We start from the raw sequence: 9347 nt of genomic DNA on the forward strand, positions 1-9347 counted from the left end.
CCATAGTCTAGTGGATACAATCAAGAGACAGCTAAGAGAAGGAGTGGAATCCATGTCAGATGACTGGTTTGGGTTGGTCAGGGAAATTTCACAGGAGGCAGACTGGAACTAGGCTGAAAAACAGACTGAGTTTGATTCAGTGAAGATGAGTATGAGGAGCTTTCCAGGAGAAGGGAATCACATGAAAATTGCTGGCATTGGGATGGCAAACTGAGAGCTTCAGCTATGGCAGAGAGCTCCTGCAGTCATTTGCAGGACTCCTCAGCCTCACACTCTATAAAGAGAGGAAACTTCCACTTCAGTTTCTAACAGGGGGTTACTAGAATGAAGGTGGAAAACTTTGAGAGCCTGGTGTTTTTTTGGTGCATACTAGCCATAGTACAGGTCACCGTAATAACAAAGCAATGGGGCCTACCACGTCCTCCCCACTTCCCCTGGGCCACCAGTACTGTCCTAGATTCCAGTCTCCATGGAGTTAGCAGAAAAGGCTGAGCCTGCCTCCAGCCAGTCCAGCCTGGTTTCTTTTCTGTTTCCGCTTCTGTTCCCAGAACTGGGTGGTTTGAGTTTAATTCAGGATGTGGCAATAGGAAGCCCTAACACAACTCCAATTTGGTTTTACCACCAATAAAGCCATCTTGATTTCCATCTGGCTTCCTGTGTCCTAATTAATTTGAACTTGGACAAAAGGAAAGCAACTGGGACTCCCCAAACTTCCAATAATAGGGAAGTAGTGGAAAATTACATTTAAAAAATAGATTAGACATGGTAGACCAAGCCTTGAAGGCTGATATAAGGAATTTAGCCATAGCCTAAAGGAATCAGTTGTTATAATTCTGTTCAAGTGCACTAACACACACTCACATATACGTACAGTGGTTAGCAACAGAGAAAATCACTATGGGATTTGTTTCCAAGTTAATCTCCATAAGTTTAATGTCATCAAATCCTCATTTTCTATAAATGTATTTTCTAAGAAGCTTAAAGTCATTTTTAAAAGCTAAACTAATATTTCATCCATATGTCTTTGAATCATTTGTTGTCTGACCAGCCACTTGTTTTTCAGTAATTGTTTGTCAAAGAATAATTCAGCCTATTTGGGAGACTCTAATAAAGCTTTCTCCTATAGCCCCATTCTTGAGGTTAAAAGACACCCATATAAGTAAAGGTGTGACAAATATGCCATTATTTGGAAACAAAATTTTATATCTTTATTCCCAAATAATCTACCATATATAGTCTTTCAATCAGTCTAATAGTTATGTGTTTTTTTCTCATTCAGATTTATGAGTGAGAAATGATTCAGATTTATAAATGAGAACGATGTTTCTCATTCAGTGGTTATATGAGTGCTAATTTTCAAATAATTTTAAGTATATACTTTAAGTATGGAGATCCGAGTCTTAATCCAAAGTTGAAAATTATTAGCTGCTTCCTTATGCCTCTTACAACTAACTAATCATCAGCAAGTGGGCAAAACTCTTTTCTGTAGGAATGACTTTTCCAGTACATTCTTTTTTATCAAAAGATTTTGCACAAAAATAGGAAGATAAGGTTTTCTCCTTAACTGAGCAAAATAGCTGTCCCAATCTCTGTAAAATATTCTTCCTATGCCTCTGACCCTTCTAAGATAAAAGAAATGATAATATGCCTTTGGTCTTCCTGCTCTGGGAAGGAAAGTTACTGTAGGAAAAGAACTGATTTTTTTTCCACTTCTGTGGTTTGAGAACAAGTTATAACTCCAGCATTTCAAAGTGCAAGGAAAATAATACACAATTATTAGATTGCTATTTGCGGGACACAAACATAATGGTTTAGTAGAAAACAACTCACCAGAAAAATGAAACACATTTTTAAAAGAATGCTACATTTTACTGTTTCTCCTTCTCTTGGCTTCTGGAATGTAACCTCCATCTGACCCATCTCCATTCTAAACATTTTGGCTCTCTTAGTGCTTCCTTAAAGTTATCTTCTCTTTTCACTAAAAACAAACAGAGCCATTTTAAAATCTGTATTTTAAAGTTTATTTACCTGTTTATACATAACCTTGTTCCAAAAGGGTTTAAGGTGGCTTGAAAGAAACCATAAAGTACACTAAGTAATTATAACAAAAGAATCAGAAATGAAACTATGCAAATTGCTTATACAATCCTATTCGTTTGCTCTGGATGGACCACAAATATCGGTCTAACCATTTTAGCAGGCAGTCAGAAAAGGAAACTTAATTAGTTACATCATTTAGTGTCCATAAAACAAAAACAAACCAATTACCCAAGCAAAGCACTGTTATTCCTACTATTAAGACCAGAAAGAAATTTCTCTTAAGAGGCTTCATGAAGAGGTCAGTGTATGATGTAATAATCAGTGTTCTCAGTAACAACCTAATGGGAGACACAAAGATGAATTTCACAGGGCTCCCTCTTCGACACAGGCAGATGGCATCACAGCAACTTGAAAATCAGGAAAAACGATTTTATCACGAGTCTGGGGGTTGAGAGGGGAACACAATATAATACGGTCCAGGTACTCCATTCTCTGTTCGGTGAAGCCTGATACGTTTTGGAACAAGAGAGTTGAAGCCAGCACCCAGAGTGACTCCAGAGAAGTCCTGAAACCCGTAAAATTCTCTGTAACATATTCAGAATAGCTGTTTCAACAATTTCTGAATCTTCTTGACAGAGAAAAACAGATTATTTTATCAGATACTCAATGTACCCAGGTGATACACACAAGTGAGGAACCATTTCTTTAGATAATCTAGAGAATTAAGCAGACTACAAATTATACACGCTATTCAAATACTTTTCTTACAATCTATTTCCCCGCCTCTGCAAAAAGAACCTTTTTTGTTGCCATTTGGTGCCTTGTCTCAGGTTGCGTCCCGGCTGGAGGAAGGGCTGGAGCGGAGATCTCAAGGCCAGGGGAGGCAGAGGGGTCCCACCGACGCAGCCGGGCTTCGGAGGCTCCTAGTCGCACTGGAAGGAGAGCTTTTCAAAGAGATACTCGGCCACCCCGGCCTGCAGCCCAGCCTGAGGGCTGGTTATCTTGCGCAGGTTGGCCAGGTGGTCACCCATCTTCTTGAGGAGCATCATCTCCTCCTCCAGGAAGCGGCGCTCCAGGAACTTGCAGAGCTGGACATCAGCCCTCGCACGACCCAGGGAATGCAGATCCAAAAGCTCCTGGTTCAGGCTCTTCTCCAGGGCCACGGCGTCCTCCATGGAGTCCACGCTGGTATTCCACTTCTCTGGGGACAGCGTCTGTCCACTCTGGACCAGGGCGCCATCACCCCAGGACTTTCGCATCTTCAAAAGAAGCTGGGCGCCCTCCTGCTTCTCCTTAGCCAACACCCTGAAGAAGCGGCCCACACCATTCATAGCCGTTCCACTGCCTTCAAAGTAAACGCTCACGGAGAGGTAGGTGGATGAGACCTCTAGGTGCAGTTTGATCAGGCGGCTGGCCGCTGCTTCCATCTTAGGAGAACCCTGTTGGATCTGGGTGCTCATGGTTAGCAGGCAGGAGGACTTCTCCACAAACTGTACTGCGAGGCTGGTCTCAGAAGTGGGGGATAAGTCCAGAAGATTGTGCCGGAAGTTGTGGTTGAAGGGGTGGGGCTAGAGGGTGGTGGGAGGCAGGAGGAGGGGGAGGCGAGACCCGGATGGGAGCATGCAGATTGTTCCATCCAAACGAGCAAGAGACAGATCTAGGAGGCATCCAGGTACATTGTCTCTCACTCTAGCTTTTGGGAAGATGATCTATGTTTCCTAGTTATTGGAAAGGAGTCTTTATCATTTTGACCCATTTCTTTCCGTAATTCCCAGATGAGAGAAGAACGTCCAAGGTAACAACCTCAAAAGAATTGATAGTGAACCTCTTCCAATCTTCATTTGTGACTTAACACTCGTTTGTTGCTTATTTTAGAGCCTGTTTGAATAGATTTCCCCCTGCTCCTGATCCCTGATGGAGAGGGTGACTTTGCCCAGAGCAGTCTTGCCGTCCTGATATTCATAGTGCCCCCTAAATTAATTAATTATTTAATTAAAAAATAGCATCCCCCTTTCACACTCAAAAGGGTCCTTGTTTGGAATATACATTACATAGTCAACTTAGTGATTGAAAAGGACAAAATCCACACTATGGAATGTGAAATGGTAGCGTTTACAAGACACAGTACGAATTAATCAGAACAGTAAGAATCCCATCATAAATTTTCTACTATTCAGCCTTCATTTTCTTCATTTGTTGATCCTTTTATTCCTTCTACTAAAAGTTCTAAATACTGATTATGTGCCAAGGGTTTTATAGGGTAAGGAACAGATCATCTTTAATGAGGCGAGAAGGGGCAGCAGTCAGATTAGTGAGCTGCTGCCCTAACCCAAGAAGATAAGTATATATAGGCATATATGTGGGAATCTACTCTTAAGGGGGCCTGTTCTTCTCCAAGGTTGTTCGGAGTCGTTATCTCTTAAGAGGCTGGGGCAAAGAATACTGGAGATCGGCCAGAGGCTGGACCAGCTGGGAGCTGGGTGTAATCAACCTTAATGTCCTTTTTTTTTTTTTTTTCCTTTGGGTGAGAGAGTTCTTTGTTTTGCATAGAATGGTGGGGAGGATCTGGAGGGGTGTTTTAACTCCAGGCTATTCTGAGCCCTGTAACTTTGCCTCAGTTTTCTTAGGTACTGGTGGCTTCCTGTGATTACCCAGATATCCAGCCATTAACTGAAACACGTCATGTAAATGGGCATTAAAGATGAAAATGTAGATGTATAAATTCTACCAAAATAGAAAAAAGAATCCCTTACAGGATGAGTTAGTCATTCTTAGAAGATGAGGGCAAAACTAGATGTTTTCATAAGGGTTTTTCCAGCTTTGTGATTCCATGCCTAGCATTTTATTTTCTGAAATACCACCTGCCTGGGGCTGTTGCACAATTAGAATGCTTTCATGTGTTTTCTGTCAAACAGGAAGGCATATTCTATTCAAGGTAAACAATATTTGAACCCCAGAGAAGTGAATTTTGCTCTAAACTTTGAATCTAGGTCTAAATGAAAATAAAAATCCACTGTTTTGCAGCTACTTTCCAATTTTACTATCTCTGTTGTTGAAAACTGACATCTTAAAATTTCAAAAAGATATCTGCAGTCTCCTTTTACTGCTTAAGCTAAAATATGAATACATATTCTGTATCTAAATAGAGGATATATCGTCCACTCTTTTTCATGAAATGCTGTCATCCCAATGTGGTCTCATATTGCATTTGAAATTTGCAAAAACAGTTAGAATTCAAGAATAGCACATTTTTCAAACCTGGAGGGAATTTACTGGGTAAAACAGGAGTAGTTCTGCAGCCTTTCTGGCCTTGGTTCTCCGGCCAAAAAGAGGCTGGGGGTGGAGAGGAGGGGGAAAAACAGAAATTCAAATCCAAGAACAATCCTAGCACATCCCCAAATAGAAGAGAAATTATACTAGATGCCATACCTTCCAAATAACTGCAAAGAAAATGATCATTTCCTACTGTGTGCATAAACCATTCATCATTGTATTGACCTTGTAACAAGAAAATGCAAAGCCTGGAGAAAACCTCACCATATAACATACTTTATATATTGCAGGATGTCAGGCTCATTTAATATATTTTAGTTTCCCATACATTTACTTGGAAAAGAAAAATGTCTATATAAACCTTCTCAGATGGGATCATTTTCTGCCTTGTGCAAATGTTTATAAATCTTCCCCTCATCACTTCAGAGAGAGGAGAGCCAGTGTGGAAACTACTCTGGTGGATGGTTAAGCACATAGTTGTCAGAATCAGAGTAATGTGGGCTCCAATCCCAGCTTTGCCACTTGTTACAAGTGTAACCCTAGGCAGGTAGCATAACCTCTCTGGGTGGGCCTCAGTTTTCTCGCCTATAAAATGTCAGTGTTAACATTTCACAAGCATACCTCAAGGGATCAATGACATAATAGATGAGAAAAAAAAAAACGACCAAACAAGTAGAAAGCACCCCCCAAAATAGTGCTGTGTCATCAATCAGATTTTGTAATAAGATTATAGAGGCCCTGTCAAGCCCTATTGTATCAAAAGCATATCCCAATATGTTTTTGATCCACATTTCCTCACTATCTTCCTCTGGTAGCTCAGTTAGTAAAGAATCTGCCTGCAGTGAAGGAGACCTGGGTTTGATCCCTGGATCAGGAAATAGCAAACTACTCCAGTGTCCTTGCCTGGAAAATCCCATGGACAGAGGAGCCCAATGGACTGCAGTCCATGAGGTTGCAAAGAATCGGGCACAACTGAGCAACTAACACACAACACACTTTCCTCACTACAGACCTGTTCTGCTGAATCACTTGTCTTTCTGTGGCGATGTCCTTTCAGTTATGCAAGCATAGAGGCACAGCTTTGGGTGTCAAGATCAAATTCATTTAAAGCATGAGCAAAGCCAGGTTCTCTGACTTCCCTGGGCTAAGTGAGATTCAGCAACACCTCCTGAGGTCCTTTGTGGCCCTGCCAGCTGTGGAGGGAGGGGAGCAGTGCATAGATGGTAGAGGTCTATTTCTGTTCTCAGCTCTCCAACTCAAGATGGTCACTACAGCAAGAAACATTTAAGGAATGCCTACTTTACAGTGTTGTAGCCATGCGTTCCAGGAAACAAACTCACTCAGAAGGACAATGCAGATAGTGGAGTGCAGTTTATTACACTGGCACGCCCAAGGCAGAGTCTCCTCTTAGCCAAGGACCCCGACCAGCATTTGTGAAAATCTTTTATACCCCATGTGTCCGTGTCCGAACCCACCACTCCAAATTCCTTGAGACTTACATAAACCAAGGAAAACACAATCCCAATAACCCCATCATTCACGTGCTATGTGCTCATGTGCTCAAACAGTCAAACAATCAGCCAATAATCAATAAACCCAAAGTTACACTCCGATAGATAATAGAAAAAACTTATGGCCTGTCTGGAGGAAGGGGTGATTAGTGTATGTTTTCTCTTAGGCGATGAGTAACCTAGATACGATCTTCAAGGTTCCCCTGTCTGGAGGGAGTCTTACCCTTCTGTTGTTGTTTTCACAGGCACTAAACACAGAGTTCAGAGTCCACTGGAAAGGTGGCTGAGCGTGATCAGCATGAACAGGCCTAAGATGGAGTCCAGGCCCTATGAATTCCTTCTTCAACAGGAGAGGATAAGGCTACAGAACGTCCCATGCAAATGGTAGAATTCACCTTCTACCACTCAAATGTAGACTGTGGAATGTTTATGTCTTGGGTCAGATTCTCCAGATGCAGACCTTGAGATGAGAATTCCTATCCAAGAGATTTATTGGGAAAGTGCTCCCAGAGAGACCAAAAGACAGTGGTGAAGCAGGAAAGAGAAAGGAATCCAAGAAGCAAAGTTACAATTTTAGGCAGTGCTCAGCTTCAGAATCATTCCACGGTGTAGCTTTGGAGCATAAATTATACCTAAAGTTTATTTCAACATGAGGCAAGGGAACTGGACTTTTATACTCCCATCTATTGGCTATGGGTATCTCTAGGTGGATATAGATTCCAGGGTCTGTGTACAGGTTAGGCAACTTCAGTAGCCCAAAGAAACAGTGAAGAAGGTCACGGGTGCTAGTCATTAAGAGAAAAGCACACTGGGCTAGGTGCGGAGCACATCTGAGGATTTGGGCAGGGATCAGACAGTATCCACCACCAAATTGTTTCCCCACTTGACCTTGGAAGGTATTGGAGTACAGCAGAAATGAGAAATCCCAATTAGTACCTTTAGCCAGGAATCCAGTGGATAAAATGCATTCTAACATGTATACTATCATGTAAGAATTGAATCGCCAGTCTATGTCTGACGCAGGATACAGCATGCTTGGGGCTGGTGCATGGGGATGACCCACAGAGATGTTATGGGGAGGGAGGTGGGAGGGGGGTTCATGTTTGGGAATGCATGTAAGAATTAAAGATTTTAAAAATTAAAAAAATAAAACACTAAAAAAAAAAATGAAGACTTCATCATAGTTTTTAACCCAAATATATACCTCTTTGCTACTTCTATTTACAGGGAATACAGGGCTTTGGGCGCCTATCCTTCAGTCTCCTTTTCGTTGTTTGGTGTTTAATTGCTAAGTCATGTTCAACTCTTTTGCAACCTCACAGACTATAGCCCGCCAGGCTCCTCTGTCCATGGGATTTTCCTGACAAGAATACTGGATCGCCATTTCCTTCTCCAGGGGATCTTTGCAACACAGGGATCGAACTTGTGTCTCCTGTATTGCACACAGATTCTTTACCACTGAGCCACTAGGCAAGCCCAGATCTGAAAATCTGTAACACTCTTCAGGGGTCTCATTTGCATGTTTATATATCCGGCCAAATCAGACCCAAAGCTCCAACTAAGAAAGCATTTGCATCTTTTATTGAACCCTCTACTCTCATGGACATCATTCCCCATATTGGAACTGCATATTGATTTTTTAAATAGCTGCACAAAACTACTTAAAAGTCAAAACAGCAGGAGCAATCCAGACACTGAGAGGCTGTGAAATGACTGCTTAAGGACCTGTCATCCAAACTGAAGTCACCTGAAAACAGATGGTACACAAACAGCAAAACTGTCTTTGTGTGCTTGTCATTTTTAAAAAAGGAATTGTAAACAAGTACAACTTAGTTCTGAGCTGTTCCTCTACTTTGGACAAGGGACACCTGCCACCAGGCACAGAAGGACTGGGTTCATCATGTTTCTCTCCCCAAATACACGCACACATACAAGCCTCCTCTTCATCCCACTTGTGCCATCTATTAAACTCTAGAGCTCACTGAGAAGCTTGGCAACAGCCTACCCTAACAGGTCTGCCTCGTAAGGCCTCTTCTCTCTGTGCCTCCCATGGACACTTCAGACAAGCAGGGGTTCTCAAGTGGATCTGAGTTTGTCTCCTGGATGACATTTGGCGATGCCTGGTGACATTTGTGGTTGTCATAACTAGGGGGAGGGTACTACTGGCATCTAGTGGGCCAGAGATGCTGCTGAACATGCCACAGTGCACAGGAAGCACTGCTTCTCCCCCTAACAAAGAATTTTCTAGGACATTTTCCTAGGACATTTTACTGACATTTTCCCCAAATGTCAGTAGTGCTGAAGTTGTCAAAGCCCATGCTAATGGGTAAATAATGTTGGTATCTTGGTTTGGATTCCCACAAAAGCAGACCAGGAGATAAGGATTTGAGTATAACTGGCTTGAGTGATGGTCCCTGAAAGCACCAGTAAGTGAGAGGGTAAATGAGACAAAGAAAGGGAATAAAATCAATAGAGTATGTTAAAGAGCAAGTTACACCTATGGGCAACTAGGACTCAGGCCTC

The 9347-nt window shown here is 42.1% G+C and overlaps 1 pseudogene; it reads right to left on the reverse strand.

The window, feature by feature from the left end:
- Window positions 1-2963: 2963 nt before the first annotated feature.
- Window positions 2964-3500, reverse strand: LOC138930700 (ferritin light chain pseudogene; annotated as a pseudogene).
- Window positions 3501-9347: the final 5847 nt, after the last annotated feature.

This window comes from Ovis canadensis, chromosome X, assembly GCF_042477335.2.
Source record: "Ovis canadensis isolate MfBH-ARS-UI-01 breed Bighorn chromosome X, ARS-UI_OviCan_v2, whole genome shotgun sequence".
In the NCBI taxonomy this organism is placed as follows: Eukaryota; Metazoa; Chordata; class Mammalia; order Artiodactyla; family Bovidae; genus Ovis; species Ovis canadensis.